This window comes from Clarias gariepinus, chromosome 6 (assembly GCF_024256425.1).
Source record: "Clarias gariepinus isolate MV-2021 ecotype Netherlands chromosome 6, CGAR_prim_01v2, whole genome shotgun sequence".
NCBI lineage: Eukaryota > Metazoa > Chordata > Actinopteri > Siluriformes > Clariidae > Clarias > Clarias gariepinus.
In genome coordinates, this window is record NC_071105.1 from 11,104,212 (window position 1) to 11,121,736 (window position 17,525).

A 17,525-nucleotide genomic window follows, 5' to 3' on the forward strand; every position below is an offset into this window, starting at 1 on the left:
TCTTCTTGGAAGGCTGTGCACAAGATGTTAGAGTGTTTCGGTGGGAATTTATATCCATTCATTCATTCTGTAGAGCATTTATGAGGGTCAAGCATTGATGCTGGACGAGAAGACCTGGCCAAAGGTGCTCGATGTGGTTGAAGCCAAGGCTCTGTGTTAGGGCCAGTCCGATTCTTCAACATCAAACCATGTCTTCATAGTCCTTGCTTTGTGCACTGGGGCACAGTCATTTTGTTACCCTCACAATCCAGCATTATGAAATATACTGCATTTAAATATTTATTATCGAATATAAAAATCATCAGACAACTTTTCACCAACTAGTGGAAGAAACAGTCTGTTGGAACTGTGCACCTAATCATTCACAATCACCACTTGCACATACTGTAACAGGAACTCTTCTGGGAGTTATTGCCACATCCCTTGTACAGTCCTGAACTTACTCCAAGCCATTTCTACATGTTTGGCCCATTGAAGGAGTTCCTGGAAGGCCAGCATTTTCAGACACTTCGATCATGGCTCCGATGTAATGAAAAAACTTAGCTGAGCTCAGTAGCTGTGCACTAGTGAAACACTGGGATAAGTGCATTAGTGTAGTCGAGACATAAAGGGAGTTTTTCCTCTCATAACTGTGTTCTGGTATTCTGCACAAATCAAAAGTCCCAGTTTAACTTGAACGCCCTTCATAGTTATCAGCAGGTATGACTGGTCACATGAATGGTTTGGGTTTAATGCTAAACTGTGAGGTATGCAGGTAGGCATGTGCTGTTATGCAGGATTTTATTGTAAACAAATCAAGCATATGACTGCAGGACATAGACCAGGGCAGGCATGAGCAAACAGAGAGACCATCAATAGACTATCAAGACTTACCTACAACTGATAACAAAACATAGAGCATATGCTTCGCGATTGCGTGAAGGGGTGCGGGTGCAAGCGATCAGTCGTCCGGTCAACATGAATGCGAGAGTGTTTGCAAAGGCTGTGTTTAAAGGCTGCGATATACTTGGAGTTTAAAGCCAATACTGTACTGGCATTGACATCACAAATCCTCAATGGTTGAAAAACAAGTCACCTATACATACTGTAACGTCAGATCTGGTTTAATGTGCTTTGTGTCCTCTGATAAATGGAACCTTACTTTTAGTTCCTAATGTTCCACTTTAAACTCTATTCAGACTTCATCTAATTCCTCTTTCTTTTTATACACTCTTTAAACATCTAAAAAAAAGTTTTACAAGCTGCCCACATCACCGAAATAGCTGTTACTTATTTTGTGACTTCAGTAAAGTCTGTGCAATAGTGTCGTTTTGGCACAATCCCATGCTGAACCTGAAAGCCTTCTTTTCACATCCAGTTTTCATCGGGCAATTCAGTTACAGCTAGTGGGACTTTACAGGCGCTTAACTTTTAACGTATTATGGAGGGGAAAAAAAACATTATACAGCCACTGTGAAGCAGCCCTACCCATTGTGTGGCACATGATACTGTTTCTATTTGTCATGGTTGTTATTGCAGTCCAGTCAAGCTTGAAGTGCATACGCAAGCAATGATGTTAACTGTCGTTCCACTCAACAAGTACCCAGTTGTTACCATGTTCTCTAGTTTCTCTCACCTTCCAACATAAAGTTGTACACAGTATGTATGTTTGGTGCCAGACACTCGTGCTCACCCTCAGACGTCTGGCCTCATGCCGAAGGAGAACCCAAAACCTAGGTGGTTTGGAAGTTAATGGTTTTAATGGTATGCCTGATTGGTGTATGTGCATTCAATTTAAAAATCGGAAGAAAAGGTTACTGTATGTCAAATTACAGTATGATCTAACATGAGATCTGGTTTGATACCTGTTTCTCAGTCAGTAGTTTCCACAAACTTTTTTTTACGTCTATACTTGGAATGAAAATACACAAAAACAACTGAAAGGTCCAACCTAATTAATTGTACCCTACTTAGATTAGTTAAAATCTTAATTTAGTGTGTATCAGCAATAACAGGTGTAGCAGGAGTAGACATGAACCTGATGGTCTTCGAACCCATTTCCCCACCTCGAAACTTAAATTTCGATTCTTTCCTTTTCACAGTTTCCTAATGATGCTCATTAGGCCGAGCTGAAGCCCATGTTTATTACGGTCTGAAAAAAAATCTGTTGTTTTTTTTCTCCCCGTGTTTGTGCTTTCCTGTGATTTCCCAGCGTGCATGTGTTTTGCCAACCAGTAATGAGACAGAACGAGGCAGGCGACCCGGCAAGTGTTCCTTCATGGCTAACAATCTGGCACTTCTAGATGGCTCGAACAGGATGTTCATAATTTGCTTCTATTACGAGTTGGTCAAAAGCAGATCAGGCTATTTACCTGTGTATGCTGGCAAACAAGCACTTGGTTTCAGTTTGATGAGGTTAATTTGTATCTCTATGCCATTAAGGTGATCACTGCTGTACAAACAACACAAATGTTATAACTACAGTACACAATACAGTGTAAATATCAATAAATCTGTATGTTAACACAATCTTAAGCATAATCTTAAGTGAATAAAATATCTTATTAAAATTTTAATAATATGTCATGATTTGTTAAAGATGGAAAAATGAGTTCATAATATTTTAATACTGTATTAATATACATACTATTAATACTATGCATTAAACATTATTGTTGTGGAAACCCCTTAAAATGCAATACAATAATAATAGTTTAACACTAAAATATACATTTAAGAATATACTTACTTATATACTTAAATATATATTTCAGTGTTATATATATACACTGTATATATATATACTGTGTATATATTATACACTGTATATATATATATATATATATATATATATATATATATACTGTATATATGTGTGTATGATATATTAATATAGAAGAGTATATACATATTTTATAGCATAAGATTTATGGTATGAAATATTAAGAGCTGACATACCGTGAAACATTGTGACAACAGACCCTGTATCTTAGTTTCCTATTGAGATGATGGAGTCACCTAATGATGATGTGAACTGTTCACCGAGTTTAGTCATTTAGAATTTCTAGGAAGACTGAATAGACAATTTGCATTAGTGCATCAGGCAATGTTCTTTTACACCAGCTGTAATTATAATGTGAGAGCGCTGCCGAACACACGAGACCCAGAAGACACCACATAGCACAACCCGAAAGCCTACACATAACACAAAGAAGTACTGAATAATATATAATATTATAACATATAATACAAAATAATAAAAACAAATATAATGAGGATTCTAAAAAAATATGCAGAATTCGAAGCTAGTACTGATAATAAGGAAGCAGCAGGCATAGCAGCTGGGATTGACTAATATCTAAACCTCAAATCAAAACCTCGTCAGTGCAAATCGTAGTTTGTTTAAGTTTCAATACACCAACTTGTCTGTTAATTTAATTCTTGTTAATTTGTTAGTAAAGTATGTTGGGTGTATTGAAGAAACAAATAATTGTCCATGGAAGCGTGATGCCAGGAGTTTTTGGAAACACCAGCTGTATAATACACATTACTACACTGTATCACTCACAAAATATATATTTAAACAGTGTTGGACTGATGGTACTTAGTTAGTAACCTCGGAACCGAACAACCTAAATGTAAATGTCACTCACTCATTCTCTATACCGCTTATTCTGTACACAGTCGCAGGAAGCCTGGAACCTTTCCCAGGGGGACTCAGAAGGGGTACACCTTGGACAGTGTGCCAATCCATCCTAGTACACACAACCACACACAATATGGGGAATTTAGAAATGCCAATTAGCTTACCACGCATCTCTTTGGACTGTAGGAGGAATCAAGAGTACCCAGAGGAAAGAACATGAAAATTGCACTCACAAACCCTGGGCGGAAATCAAACCCTTAAACCTGGACATGCGAGGCCACAGTGCCAACCACCAGCCCACCATGCCACCCATTTAGATAATTACAGACTTCAAAAAAGCGAATAGGATAGATTAGAGCTAGAGCAAACACTCCTGAAGCAGGGCTGAGCAAACTTTGATCTACAGTTATTGCTAGCTCTAAGGGCTAATATGGGCCTAAATGCAACATGTTCTGGAAAACACTGCACAAACTAATCTAATCCCTCCATTAAACCACCTTTTTAATAGATTTAACCTTATGCCTGTATACTTCTGGTGGGATAAAATCGTTCTTAGGGCATTTCTGCTTCTTAATTCTTTTTATCCCCCACCCTATTTTTCTTTTTTATTTCATCACCTCACAGTTCCCTTCCAACAACCAGCACTACTATGACAACTTAAACAAACTTAAATGCCATGTTTTCAAACTGCTGCACAATCTGTGACACAGGGAAATGTAATACTATTAAAGGAAACCTTTGCCTACCTTCAGAGTGTGAGCTTTACCCACCAGATTTACAGCATGACATAATTAGTCATTATGGCCCATCTTTGGTAATGTTTGGGATAATGGGATTTAAGCCAGAAAGCATTCACTTGAAGTAAGTTAGCATCGACTTTATTTTAGACATAGAGATCATATGATTCATGCATTCATTCATGCCTTTTATACACTGCCTGACCGAAAAAGTCTTCAGAAGGGTGAAATTATTGACCTGCATCAAGCTCTGAAAACAATCAAGAAGATTTAAAATGTGTGTCCAAGACATTATTAAACCCAGTAAGAACTGGGCTAAACTTTGTGAAAAAAATCACAGGGTTGGGCCTAAACTGCTGTGTGGCCATAAGAAAACTACTTGTTTATTAAGACAAATAATAAAAAAAAAATACTCAAATTTGCTATGAATCATAAAGATTGGGTTTTGGAGAAGGCCTTTATAAAAAAGGGCTTGTGGTTTGATGACCCTTTACAAGAGTGGTGGGCATGTCAGGGTAAGGAGGGAAGCCCATAAGGTGATGTACTGTACCCATCACCCATCAACAGTGTTCAGTGTTTATACAGTATTCATTGTACAAGCCTCTGGAGGCAGTGTTATGTTATGATCTGGAGTTGCTTCAGTTGGTCAGGTCTAGCCTCAGCAACATTATGTGGCAATAAAATGAAGTCAGCTGGCACATCTATGGTCTTTTTTGTTCCCTGAACTTCTTCTTCTTCTTCTTTTTCTTTCAGCTGTTTTCTTTCAGCGGTTGCAACAGCGAATCATCTGCCTCCATCTAACCCTATCCTCTGCATCCTCTTCTCTCACACCAACTAACTTCATGTCCTCTCTCACTGCATCCATAAATCACCTCTTTGGTTTTTCTCTTGACCTCATGCCTCACAGATCCAACCTTAGCATCCTTCTTCCAATAGATCCACAATGTCTCCTCTGAACATGTGCAAATCACCTTAGTCTGGCCTCTCTGACTTTCTCTCCAAAACACCCAACATGAGTTGTCCCTCTGATGAACTCTATCTTGATCCTATTCATTCTTGATCTTATTGACTCCCAATGAGAACATCAACATCTTCATGTTTTCTATCTACAACTCTGCCTCCTGTCTTTTCTTGAGTGCCACAGTCTCTAAGCCGTAGAGTATTGCTGTCTTGTCTCACCACTGTCTTTAAAACCTTTCCTTTTATTCTTGCCTGCTGGACCAGGCATATTTCAGGATTTAAATTGTGAAAGTGTGGTGTAGCATGAGGAATCTTTTTCCACACATAAATTCGCCACCACACTGTGCACCTTAATCAATGCAAGTATGGTCAATAAAGTCTTGCAGTGTGTGACCTTTTTTGGCCAGGCAGTGTATAATGAAGCTACGACCACAGGCAAAAGTTTTGAAAATGACTCAAATATATAGAGTTTTTATTTTCCCCAGATGTTACTCTGGTATACTGAGGTATAATTACAAGCATTTCATAAGTGTCAAGGGCTTGTATTGTTTTTATCAGTCCTATGTCATGCCAACAGTAAAGCATCCTGAGACCATTCATGTGTGGGGTCGCTTCCCAGCCAAGGGAGTGGGCTCACTCACAATTTTGCCTAAGAACACAATCATGAATAAAAAATGGTACAAAACATTCCCCGAGAGCAACCTCTCCCAACCATTGAAGAACAGTGGTAACAAACAATTCCTCTACCATCATGATGGAGCACCTTGCCATACAGCAAAAGTGATAACTCAACATTAAAATTTTAAAAACTCCTCAGGCCTTAATCCCATTGAAAACTTGTGTTCAATCCTCAAGTTGCAGGTAGACAAACAAAAACGCAAAATTCCGACAAATTACAAGGATTGATTATGCAAGAATAGGCGGCCATCAGTTGGAATGTAATCCAGAAGTTGATTTCTTAAAAAAGAAGGGGCCAACGCTGCAAATATTTTTGCATAAACTTAACGTAACTGTCAATAAAAGCCTTTGACACTTCAAAACTCTTGTAATTATACTTCAGTATACCATAGTAACATGTGAAAAAACGATCTAAAAAAAACTGGTCGCAGAGGATCCAGAGCTTACCCAGAGAACACCTGATGCAGAACATTCACACCCTCACTCATACATAGTTGCAATAACTCTGAGTACAGGAACATAGTGTATTTACATAATGCAATACTGACATTAATAAGTTTTATTTATTCAGTTCCTTCCTTCTGGTAACAGGTGTAATGGATTTAGAGTCTGTTCAGATTTAGTGTAGCAAATCTAGCAGGTTTTCACTGAAAAGTGTGAAGAAACCAGAAAACCTCAAGGAAACCAACACAGACATAAGAAGAACATGTACAGTAAAAGCTCTTACAGAAAGTAACCCAAGATAAGGATTGAACTGTTGTGCCAATATGTCAATCGTGAAGCTTTATACTTAAACATAATTAAATACTTATTACCTACTTAAATGTGTAAAACGTGTAAACCGTGTATCTCTTGAACAGAACTTGAAAGAATACAGGGTAGAATATAAGCTCCCATCCTGGCCCCCAAAGTGATGATACATGTCTGTCATAACCAAGCTCTGGAGGAGAATTATCACCTGCTGGTTTCCCTATCAGCTGAAAGAACTCAAGAGCACTCATGATTCATTCGTAAAAACTCTAATGCAAAACAAAGTACACAAGGAACTTCCAAGACTTAATCCCACTTCACGCAAATATGCTCATGACTAATTATTCTAGAGTTATGCTGATGCACTAGAGTCAACCAAAAGGAGAGTTTTGATCTAAAGACCTAGGTAGGTTCTCCTAGACATCCTAGTCTCTTAGATTTAGACTTGATCACTTTATACTATATACAGACACTGAGAAGTTTCCAACAGTTTTATTATTTTTTTTCCCTGGAATGGATTAATTTGGAGTCTTGATATAGTTCTGCTTCCTGTTTTTTATGTTTCTTTTAGAGATAAAAAGAGTAGCAAGGGAAACAGAGCCAACATTTATCTAAGTCACACATGCATTGCTTTATCGAGCCCTTCTAATTACATTTCCATTTCACTGCATGTGTGTGTGTGTGTGTGTGTGTGTACATGCATTTACCATATATTTATTGCTTTGTTGGAACACATTAGACCTTTCATTAACAGTAAAGTGTCTCATAAATATAGCAATTCAAGTGTGTGCATATTAGTCAAATGTTAAATATATCAAGGCTTCCAAAAGTTTATTACCACAGCTCCTGGCACAGATCTGTTGGTGACAGAAGGCCTGTTTGTGAGTCAAACCTGTTTGTTTTTTTGTCATTGCCAAGAGTGCCTTTTGTCATTACCTTAGCGGTTCCTCAATGCTATAACAATACAATAAAACCGAATGACGCAGTATGCCTGGTGTTTATGCGTTTGTGTGTGTCTGGAGGGGACTACTGGAGTACATTGAGATTTCTTAGGCAACATTAGGGAGATGACGCAAGGCCCTCCGGGCAGGGCGAATAAATTCAGATCAATGTATGCCTCATTGATCAACAAAAGAGATATATTTCAGCCCTTCCTGTCCATGAAAATGTGTCTGTGTGGGTGGAAGTTTGTCTTCGCCTTCACATCTGCACGTTTTCACTTTCTACACTCATTGTTATTGGAGTCGTAGTGAGGGCTGTCTCTATGTAAACTGTGTGGTTAAATGTACAGTAACACATATGTACTGTATCAACTGCAATGTTTACTTGTGTAACTACACTTCATAAACTTCCACATAATTCCTAAAGCAATTGTTTTCACAATCTTCAGTAAGCACTCCATCCGGGTCATACCTACTGTACTGGAATGGGTTAAAAAGAAAAACCTTATGGATAATGGGAGAACTTGCTGAATTCAACTCAAGATCAAACCTAGTACCCCGAAGTTGTGAAGTGAAATACAACAGAGTGTTCAACAATAGTTACAGTATGCTAATCCAAATTGGTTGTTTGGTAAAAATTTGTTGTAACATCCTCTGCAGCAACCTCATTTCCCCTCTCGTCTATTCCTGGCGCCTTTGTATTTGGCATCCCCAGTATACTAATCATTGATCGTCTGTCAGTATCAACACCAGTTTCCCATTGGTTTATGTCTTAACTTAATGTTTTATTTATTCTTGAATGTTTCATAAATCACTGTGCAGCTAAAGGGCAGTGGTGGCTCAGAGGGCTAGGGCTGATCAGGAAGATCGGTGGTTCAATCCCTAGCTCCACTAGGCCACTGTTGGGCCCTTGAGCAAGGCCCTTAACCCTATCTGCTCCAGGGGCGCTGTATCATGGCTGACTCTGCGCTTTGACCCCAGTCAGGTCTGTGCTCTGTACACTGAATTCCAAAAGGACTGGACGGACACCTATGAAGCCAGCCAAACGGTTATTTCTGTACTTGGAGAGACATGATTGAAGATTTAAGATTTGACTAGTTTTGGGAGAATGTTTTTTTAAATAGGCCTATATATAATGTTTGTGTGTTTTAATGGTGAGGCTATATGAAAAGTTGGGCTAAGTCAACATTAGAGAGATATATTAAATTGAGCCCACAACCAATACTGTTTGAGCTAACTTAAATATTTTAATTAGAGGTTGAATCAACTTAAGATTTTAAACTGGGTACACAGTGTTTTACATATCATCCTTTGCCTTTAAAAAGTAATTAATTAATTCATCTTCCAGCACTGAAGTAAATCTTGGAGTGTTGAATAAACCCCCATCAGTGCTTATATGAGTGCAGTTGGACTCGGATAAACTCTGAAAATGATAAATTAACCTTGGGGATTTTACTGTGTATGAGGCCACTTATCATCATAGGGCTCATAAATATCCTAAATCACAAACTCCAATCCAATTACTGGCATGTCTTGGGGAGGTGGGGGGAAAACCGAGATTCTTGGGCAGAAACTCTATCTCAGGATCAAACCTTTGACTCAGGAGCTGTGAGCCGTAAACACTTCCTACTGTTCATTTACAATTTTTATTTATAAGCATCAAAGCAGAAAAAAAAAATTTCTCCTCACAAATTAGAGACAATCAATTTTTAACCAAGCAAAGTAAATTTAAGCTCATCAACACAAATTACAAACTTCAATTAACATTTAGGCAGGACATAATTTTAAGATGCTACCACTTTACTTTTATTTGCTTAGAGGAAAATTATAGTTTAGATTTGGTTACTCTGGAACCAAGTTTAATATCTTGGTAAATCTCGCTCATTAGGATAGCTGTTTGTGTAACCCAAATTTTATATCAGATAAAACCAAAACAAATTTCTATATTTATTCATGGCTAAATATTAGTTTATATAATAATTGTTTAATTATTATTTAATGCTAAAGTTCTTAAAGTCCATGTGTATAATGATTAGTGAATGGTGTGCCTTATTTAAAAAAAATTTACATTTTGAATACTACTTTTTTCATTATCTTGCAGCATGAAAGACAGTTAATGGAGAGTAACAGTAGTTTTCGCATCTGCTTTACTGGATATTCATCCTGTTTTCCTTTCTACGTCAGTATTATACAGGAAATATAAAGAAATTAGTTGTTACTTGTTCTACTGCTTACATTCTTAGACATAGATCCTTTCATACAGCAATAGCAGATCAACTGAAATGAGATGAAAACTTAAATAAAAAGCTTTCATAAACACATAAAGAAGTTTTTCAGTTGATGATTCTTGGAAAGAATTTGTGGTCCTATATCTGTTTAAACTGGCGAAAATAGAATAAGTTGTAACAGAGGTTAGTCAGTAGCAATACTAACAACTGCTCCAATAAGAACATGTCACAGTGGTGACACTCACTCTCCATGTGCTCAGTAGGGTTCTCTGTAAAATAGCAGTACCTAATTATAGCTGTGAACAAAGGTTTATCAAAAGTCAGATTTTTTCCTTAAAAGCACTTTTTTTCACCTCTCATTATCTCTTTTAAATGGTATATGATATAATGGAATTTTCCAATAAGAAATAAAGTAAAATCTGACGATTTGTTCCACATCTCAAATTTTTAATATAAAAATAATTTATACAAAATAAATAGTAAAAATCTAACAAATATACCTGCACAAGAGAATCGTGACTAGTATTAGACAAAGGCAGAAACAGAGGGGCTACTGTGTAGAACGACTTTTACACACTCGCATGTTTTTACTTCTGTTGTTCCGAGGCCGTTGTTGCAGTACAGTTACTAAAGAACAGTCACTACACCTGGACACAAAAAAAATGCTTTACACACCCACACACACGTGATCATAATGTTATAGTAAACAATACACATGCACGTATGTTGACTATACTGTACGAGTGACGCATGCACACTAAGACTTAGCATGGGAGATGATTACCCACAATCACACAGCGCAAAAGATAGAAAAACACTTGGCTCAGTTGTGATCATGTGATGTTTGGGTTAGGGTTAGAGATAACCCGTATATCAAGACCTCGCTTGTTTAACAAGTTCAAATTTATTTAGAAAATGTTGCTCCAATGCTGGTCCAATTTAGCCTTCTTTTAGCCTGAGAATTTTGCATGTTTTAGAAAATACTACCAAACTGTAAGGTCTATTAAGCTGCATGATCAGATGCCTAAACCTGTACACTGTATTTATGTGTATTTGGAGTTTGTTGCTGCAGAATGGAAAGTGGGGAATCCTTTATAATGTAAATGGAAAAAATGACCACATGTAAATTCCACTCACTGTATTTATTCCAGTTTGCATTCAGTTACTATAGCAACAACATGTGGGCTAGCGGTGATGCACACTCTTTCTCCCTCCTGATAGAATGGCCAAAGGGTTAATTGAAAAGTTATCTTTGCTAGACCTTTAAGGTGTCAGAGTGCAACCTACAGGCTATGGCGTCATTTTCAAAATTAACGGACTAAATCTATTTCCTGACCTTTTCAGCTGGCATGTTGATGACAAGAGGAAACGCCAGTCTCAGAAAGGTCAGAATGGTTCAACAAAAATATTAAAAGGCAATTCCTAGATAGCTTTAATGCTGTCATTATCAGGCAATGACACACTTATGGATATCTGCTTAACTTGAGATGTTAACTGAAGATCTTGGACTGTTATCTGGTACACATGTGTAATGAATAGCTTTTAATGTGAAGAATGAATTTAATACTTTTTTAATTAGGATTTAGGTTTCTGCTTTGAGTTGTAATGTTATTTCAGCCAGTGGTCAAGAGAAAACTAATTTGTCGAGGCTCTTTATTGTTGTGCATATGCAGCATAACTTTACTTACCCTTTAGGAGATACAATAGATAAGTTTAATTCTCTTTATAAGTGTTATAGTAAAGTGAATCTAAGAAACAAAGAAGAAGTAGAGTTCGATTAGTTTACTTATTAATGGGCAAATAAACTACAACTACAGTGAGTAAAAATGGTTTACTCTCTGAATGAAACAAATCTGACAAACTAGTGTTCTTTAACCTCAAGATTCCATCAAGCTTCTTCTTTCACGTTGAATGTTTATAAGAGCAAACTAAATGGAAACTCTTGCCAGTTTTCTTGCCGGTTCATGTGCCTTAATTTCCTATGATTTGGCTGCACATTAGCCACAAAATGTTACAGTGTACTACTAAACCACTTTCAACTCATGCCAAGCTCATGATGAATTCTCACAAACTTACCATCCAAGCACCTACAAGACTTTCTCATGAGCATTTAGCAAACAATTAAGGTCAGACCCCAAACTGCGTCATCCTCCCTATTGAAGCGCAATACATTGTTATAGTAATGAAGTGCTCTCCCACCCTACATAAAGCATTACATGCCATTTCAAAATGCATCCACCCAGACTAGTTGGCAAGCACTACATCAGGGTTTCAACATTTCATCAGTTAGTGTTGCCACAAGACTGTGAAGGAGCATGTGGTTTGCTAACTTTCACATATCCACAAATTGGTCAGTTAAAAAGTGAAATGTTTTAAATACATGGGAGAAAGTAGGCTAGTACAGTAGGATTCAGTAGCTGGGAGAGAGAAGAGCAGCTTCCTGCCAAAACCCCCATTATAAAACTAATCACGGAAGCTCTTTTTGCAAGACAACATATCTGATATTGTTATGTCATCTTAAACAACACTTTGTCTCTTAGTCCTTGCTTCTAAGTTAGACTTAGACTTAGACCTAGACTTTTTTATTGTCATTGTACAGTTGCCTGAAAAACGAAAATTAGCCAGCAAGGCCACAAAGGTGCAAGAGAAAGTGACAAGTGTCAGTACAAGAAATGCAAACAGTATTGAAAAAACAAAAAAAAGAAAAAAAAAAACTATATAAACTTGGGGAAGGAAGATGTATACAAGGGCATCATAAATACAATAAACAGGCGTTTAGTATAATTAATTATAATAATCTATTAAGTAGAATGGTAATTGCACATCTGCCAACATATTGCACATCAATAGTAGCACCAATAGAATAACGGCGTGGGAGAAGTCTGCTTACGCGCACACTCACGCACACACACATATGAACACGCATGCATGCATACAGTTACGGTCACCATCGTTCATGGGGGAAGATTGAAGTAGTGGTGTTGGTGTTATGGCGTATTTAGAGTTCTCACAGCCCATGGGTAGAAAATATTTTTTACTCTGTTTTGCACTTGATGGATCTGAATCTTTTAAATAGGATTTTAAATAGGTGGTGGTTAGGATGGAAGTGGTCTTTTATAATGGCCCTGGCTCTGGAAAGACATCTAGAGCTGGCAATGGAGTCCAGGGAGGAGAGAGGACAGCCAATCACCTTTTCTGCTGTTCTGGTTACCCTCTGGATTCTCTTCTTGTCGGCTGCCGTACACCCAGCATACAACACAGGGATGGTGTGAATCAGCACACTCTCAATTGTGGCTCGATAGAAGGACACCAGCAGGTCAGTATGAAGCCTGTTTCACCACAGGACCCTCAGGAAATGGAGACGCTGTTGGTGGGCTTTCTTCACTAGGGCGGTTGTGTTTGTGGTCCAAGACAGGTCCTCAGAGATGTGGGTCCAGAGGAATTTAAAGGAGGACACGCTCCTCACATAGTCACCAATTATGGAGAGTGTGGTGGGGGGAGAGAGTCTATGTTTTATCAGACGCTGGACCTCATGTGTGGTGTCGTCTGCGAATTTGATGATGGTGTTACAGGGATGCTTGGTAGTGCAGTCACTAGTGTAGATTGTGTATAAGAGAGGGCTCAGCACACATCCATGTGGTGAGCCAGTGCTGAGCGAAAGGGAGGATGATCTCCGGTTGCCAACCTTAACAGATTGTGGTCGGTCAGTGAGGAAGTTTCTGATCCATGCACATGTAGCGGGAGGGAAGTCCAGGTTTACCAGCTTGGCTATAAGGAGGTCTGGAATGATGGTAATGATGATGGTACTGTATAAGAGCTAACTAGCTTCTAACACAAGGCTCTTGTTTTAAAACAAGGGGTTTCTCTCACTGACCCCTAAACATCCCTTACAGGAAGAAAAATGGCAATATATTGTAAAATATAATACAATATAATATTAAAAAATATTAAATTTTATAATATTAAATAATTTAAAAAATAATTTCCATATATAGGAAAGTATAGCTTATATTTATTAATATATTGCAATATACAGTATGAATAGACCATGTATGGATATGAATATTGCAATAGAGACAAAAAACATTATATTCACACTTTTACGTTGTTGGTTTGCTCTAATTAATGCCTATAAAGCCATTTTGTTTGAACTACAATAAAGCATATTGTAAAAAAATATAAAAAAATAGCTATATTTAATCAATATATTATATCATAATACATATATTATGAAGTATATTGTTAAATATAAAATTAAACTTTAAAAAAAAATTTATAAAATTAAATTAAGATATACATTTGAATAAATTTTAGCGGCAATTCCATTCCATTTTTCACTACAGTATATTGTAATTTATTAATACAATATAATATTCTGAATTTTGTGAATATATTTAAATATAAATATATTTATTTTCCGTTAATTATTAGTTAATATTAGTTATTGTGGCAACAAGGAATATTAACATTATAAAATCTTTTCAATTTACCAGTAGATCAAAACACTAAATCATTTAATATATTAACAGTTAATATATAGAGAAATATATATATATATATTTTGCGTAAGGGCCACTACTTGATGTGTGGAACAAAAGATTGTACATCCTAGCGCACTAGCTTTCCATTTTACACAATTAGCTATTTAACCCCATAACAGCTAGTTAGCTGGGGTTATTCTACAGAGGAAAAAGTGGAGAAATAAAGAGAATATTATGAGATTTACAGGACTGTACACCACCTCCGTGGTTTATTCTCCTCACCTTTTAGCCAGATTAATTTAAAAACTATTTTCATGCCTGGGTAAGCATGTAAAAATAAATATAAAATACTAATTAATCATATCCTGTTTATTTTTCCTTCAATACACATTTGGCTGTAAGGTTTCTCAGAAATCATTTTACCTTGCGCCTACATATTTCCAGTACTTTGTGAAAAGAGCCCTGTAGCATCTGTTCAATAGGTTTCAAAATCAGGAAAGTATAAATGCCTCTAAGGTGAAGGTGTCTCTGCAGTCGTCCATGTTGCCAGAAAAATTGCTTGTTGTAAAACCGTCTTATCCTCTATGTCTTTAAAAAAAAAGAAGCAAGCCTTGGCTTGCCATTTGCCATCTTCTTTTTTTTTTTATTTTTTATTTTTTATTTTTTTTACTAGAAATAATAAATCCCAGACATGGTCAGTGTGGTTTATTAGGTAATTAAAAAGCCTAGCTTCAATAGTGACTCATCGATCACATGCTCAAATATGCTGCTTTTCAATACAACCCTCTCTTTAATCAGAAGTACTGCACAATCCTGAGTTGCCTGAATATTTCATCAGCATAGCACAAGAGCTTTCCCTCAAGGCCATGACATACTCAGGGAATGATGTCACCTCTAACCTGGCAGTGATATTGCAGGGCGACGTCATCCCTTTGCTGCTAAAAGATGGGTAGCACTACCTTTTGCAACATTCCCTTTCTCTCTTTCTCTCTCTTTCTACTTCTCAGTTCAATCAGTTCAATGCTACAAATTACATTACTTTTAGATTAGCTATCACAAACACACACAGAATCTATTAATCTGTCACGCTTCCCGCTTTTTTTTCTCATGAAATTCCTGAAACTTCTAGTTCAGCACATCTGTTGTGAATCATTTTGACAGGTTAAATTGATTAGAGGTAAATCACTCTACTTAGGAGTTCCCAGAGACAAACCACAGGATCGGCATTGACCTATGAGTGTTCAATTTTGGCAGTCGAGATATTGCTGGCATTTACATAGATTCTGTGTTAGCCTAAAAGAAGCTTTAATGCAAGAGTGAATGTACACTGCAGAAAAATATACATGAGCAACAGATCCATCAAATCAGAAAGACTGAACCTTCTGTAGGGTGACCATAATCCGGGTTACATAAGGGTATGGGAATAAGGCATTTATATTTATACATTTAAAACAACAACAATAAATATATTTAAATTGAAATATTAGCTTTGTGGCGGCCTGCGGCTTAGTGTTTAGCCGCATCTTCTAGCACCTCCAGAGTCCAGGTTCGATTCCCGCATCGAGGTCTGCGTGCATAGAGTTTGGACATTCTGTCCATGCTTGGGTTTACTCCGGGTGCTTTGCTTTACTCCCACAGTCCAAAGACATGCAGATTAGGCTAACTGGCGTTCAAAAATTGCACATAGCGTGTGAATGCATGCATGAATATTGACCGGAGGTTCCACCACGGTCATAAAATAAGAATAAATACAATGGTCGCCAATGGTCTTAAATGGTTGCCACTGGCCTCCATGATCTGTAGTCGGACTACAGAGGTTTCTGTATGGATGGAGCATGGATTTGCTATGTGCGTATCTAGCACATAGTTTTTTTAACTTAAAAGATAACACACAGGTTATCACAGGTTATCTTTTTTTTTGTTAAAAAGCATTTACAAATATTGAAGGTTCAGTGGCAGACTTCTCGTCTACCATGCAGAAAGTCTGGATTTTATTCCCAGCCAAGGCATAAAACCCAGCCACTGCAGCTCTCATAGAATGTGGGGATTGTGTCAGAGGGGCAACTGGTGTAATGCTTGCTAAGCTGTGTGTGGCTTCAGCTGGAAGAAGAAGAAGAACAACAACAACAAAATATCACGAGACCCCCAAACAAGATGTAGTGGACACAATAAACGCTGGCCTCAAAATTTCCCAATGCAACACAGCTACAGTATGCGATGCCGATCACCTTCGAAGAGTTACATCAGAAAGTCCGTTCTGCTAGCTGACCATTTCTGAGATAACAAGCATGGTGGTGCTGACAGCAGTATTGGCATGAAAGTCAAACCTTTGGAAGCTGATCTGTTGAAAGAGAAGCATGGGCTATAGGGTCAAAGCCTTGTTCCGTTATTGTGTTTCAGTTGAGATGAAACAAGGGCTCAATCCCCCTGGCACCATTATCAGGATTTTAGTGATAGTTTAAATGTGTGCTCCATGTTATCTGGTTGCTCCGCTGGATAAAGAGCCTGCATGGCGCATTACAAAGAACAACCTGCTGGAATCCTTAGAAGACCTCTTTTTTTTTTGACAAAGACAAATGATTCATTCATATAGCCTAACGTAATAAATGCACATTAGAAGTTATCTTGTCTTGTCTTGTCTTGTCGGTTTTCTTGTCATAACTCGAAGTTCATTTTTTTACCTGTTATACACTGAAGTTCTTTACATGCTTCTGTTTATTTTGTATGATAAAAGAAAGGAATTTTTGCGGCTTGGTGACTCATTTGATATACAGTACAGTATCCTCATTTTACTCTCTCAAAACATTCATTGTGGTATTCATGAGCAATCCCAACAATCACATTACCTCAGGGGAGGACACTGGGAAGAAAACAGAGAGAGGAAGGAAAGAGAGGTAGATAGAGGTCAGAATGATTATATAATTCTCCACCCTCCACTATCGCTCTCTCTCTCTCTCTCTCTCTCGCTCTCTCTCTTACTCTCTTGCTCCCTCTCTGAAGTTCCATTCACAGGGCAGAGCTTGTAAGCACATCCTGGTTTTGTTATCAAGTTCCCGAACACTGCTGAGACTGTATTTGTGTTTATTGTTACAGAGAGTACACCAGGCATGAAGTAACAGTCGGCT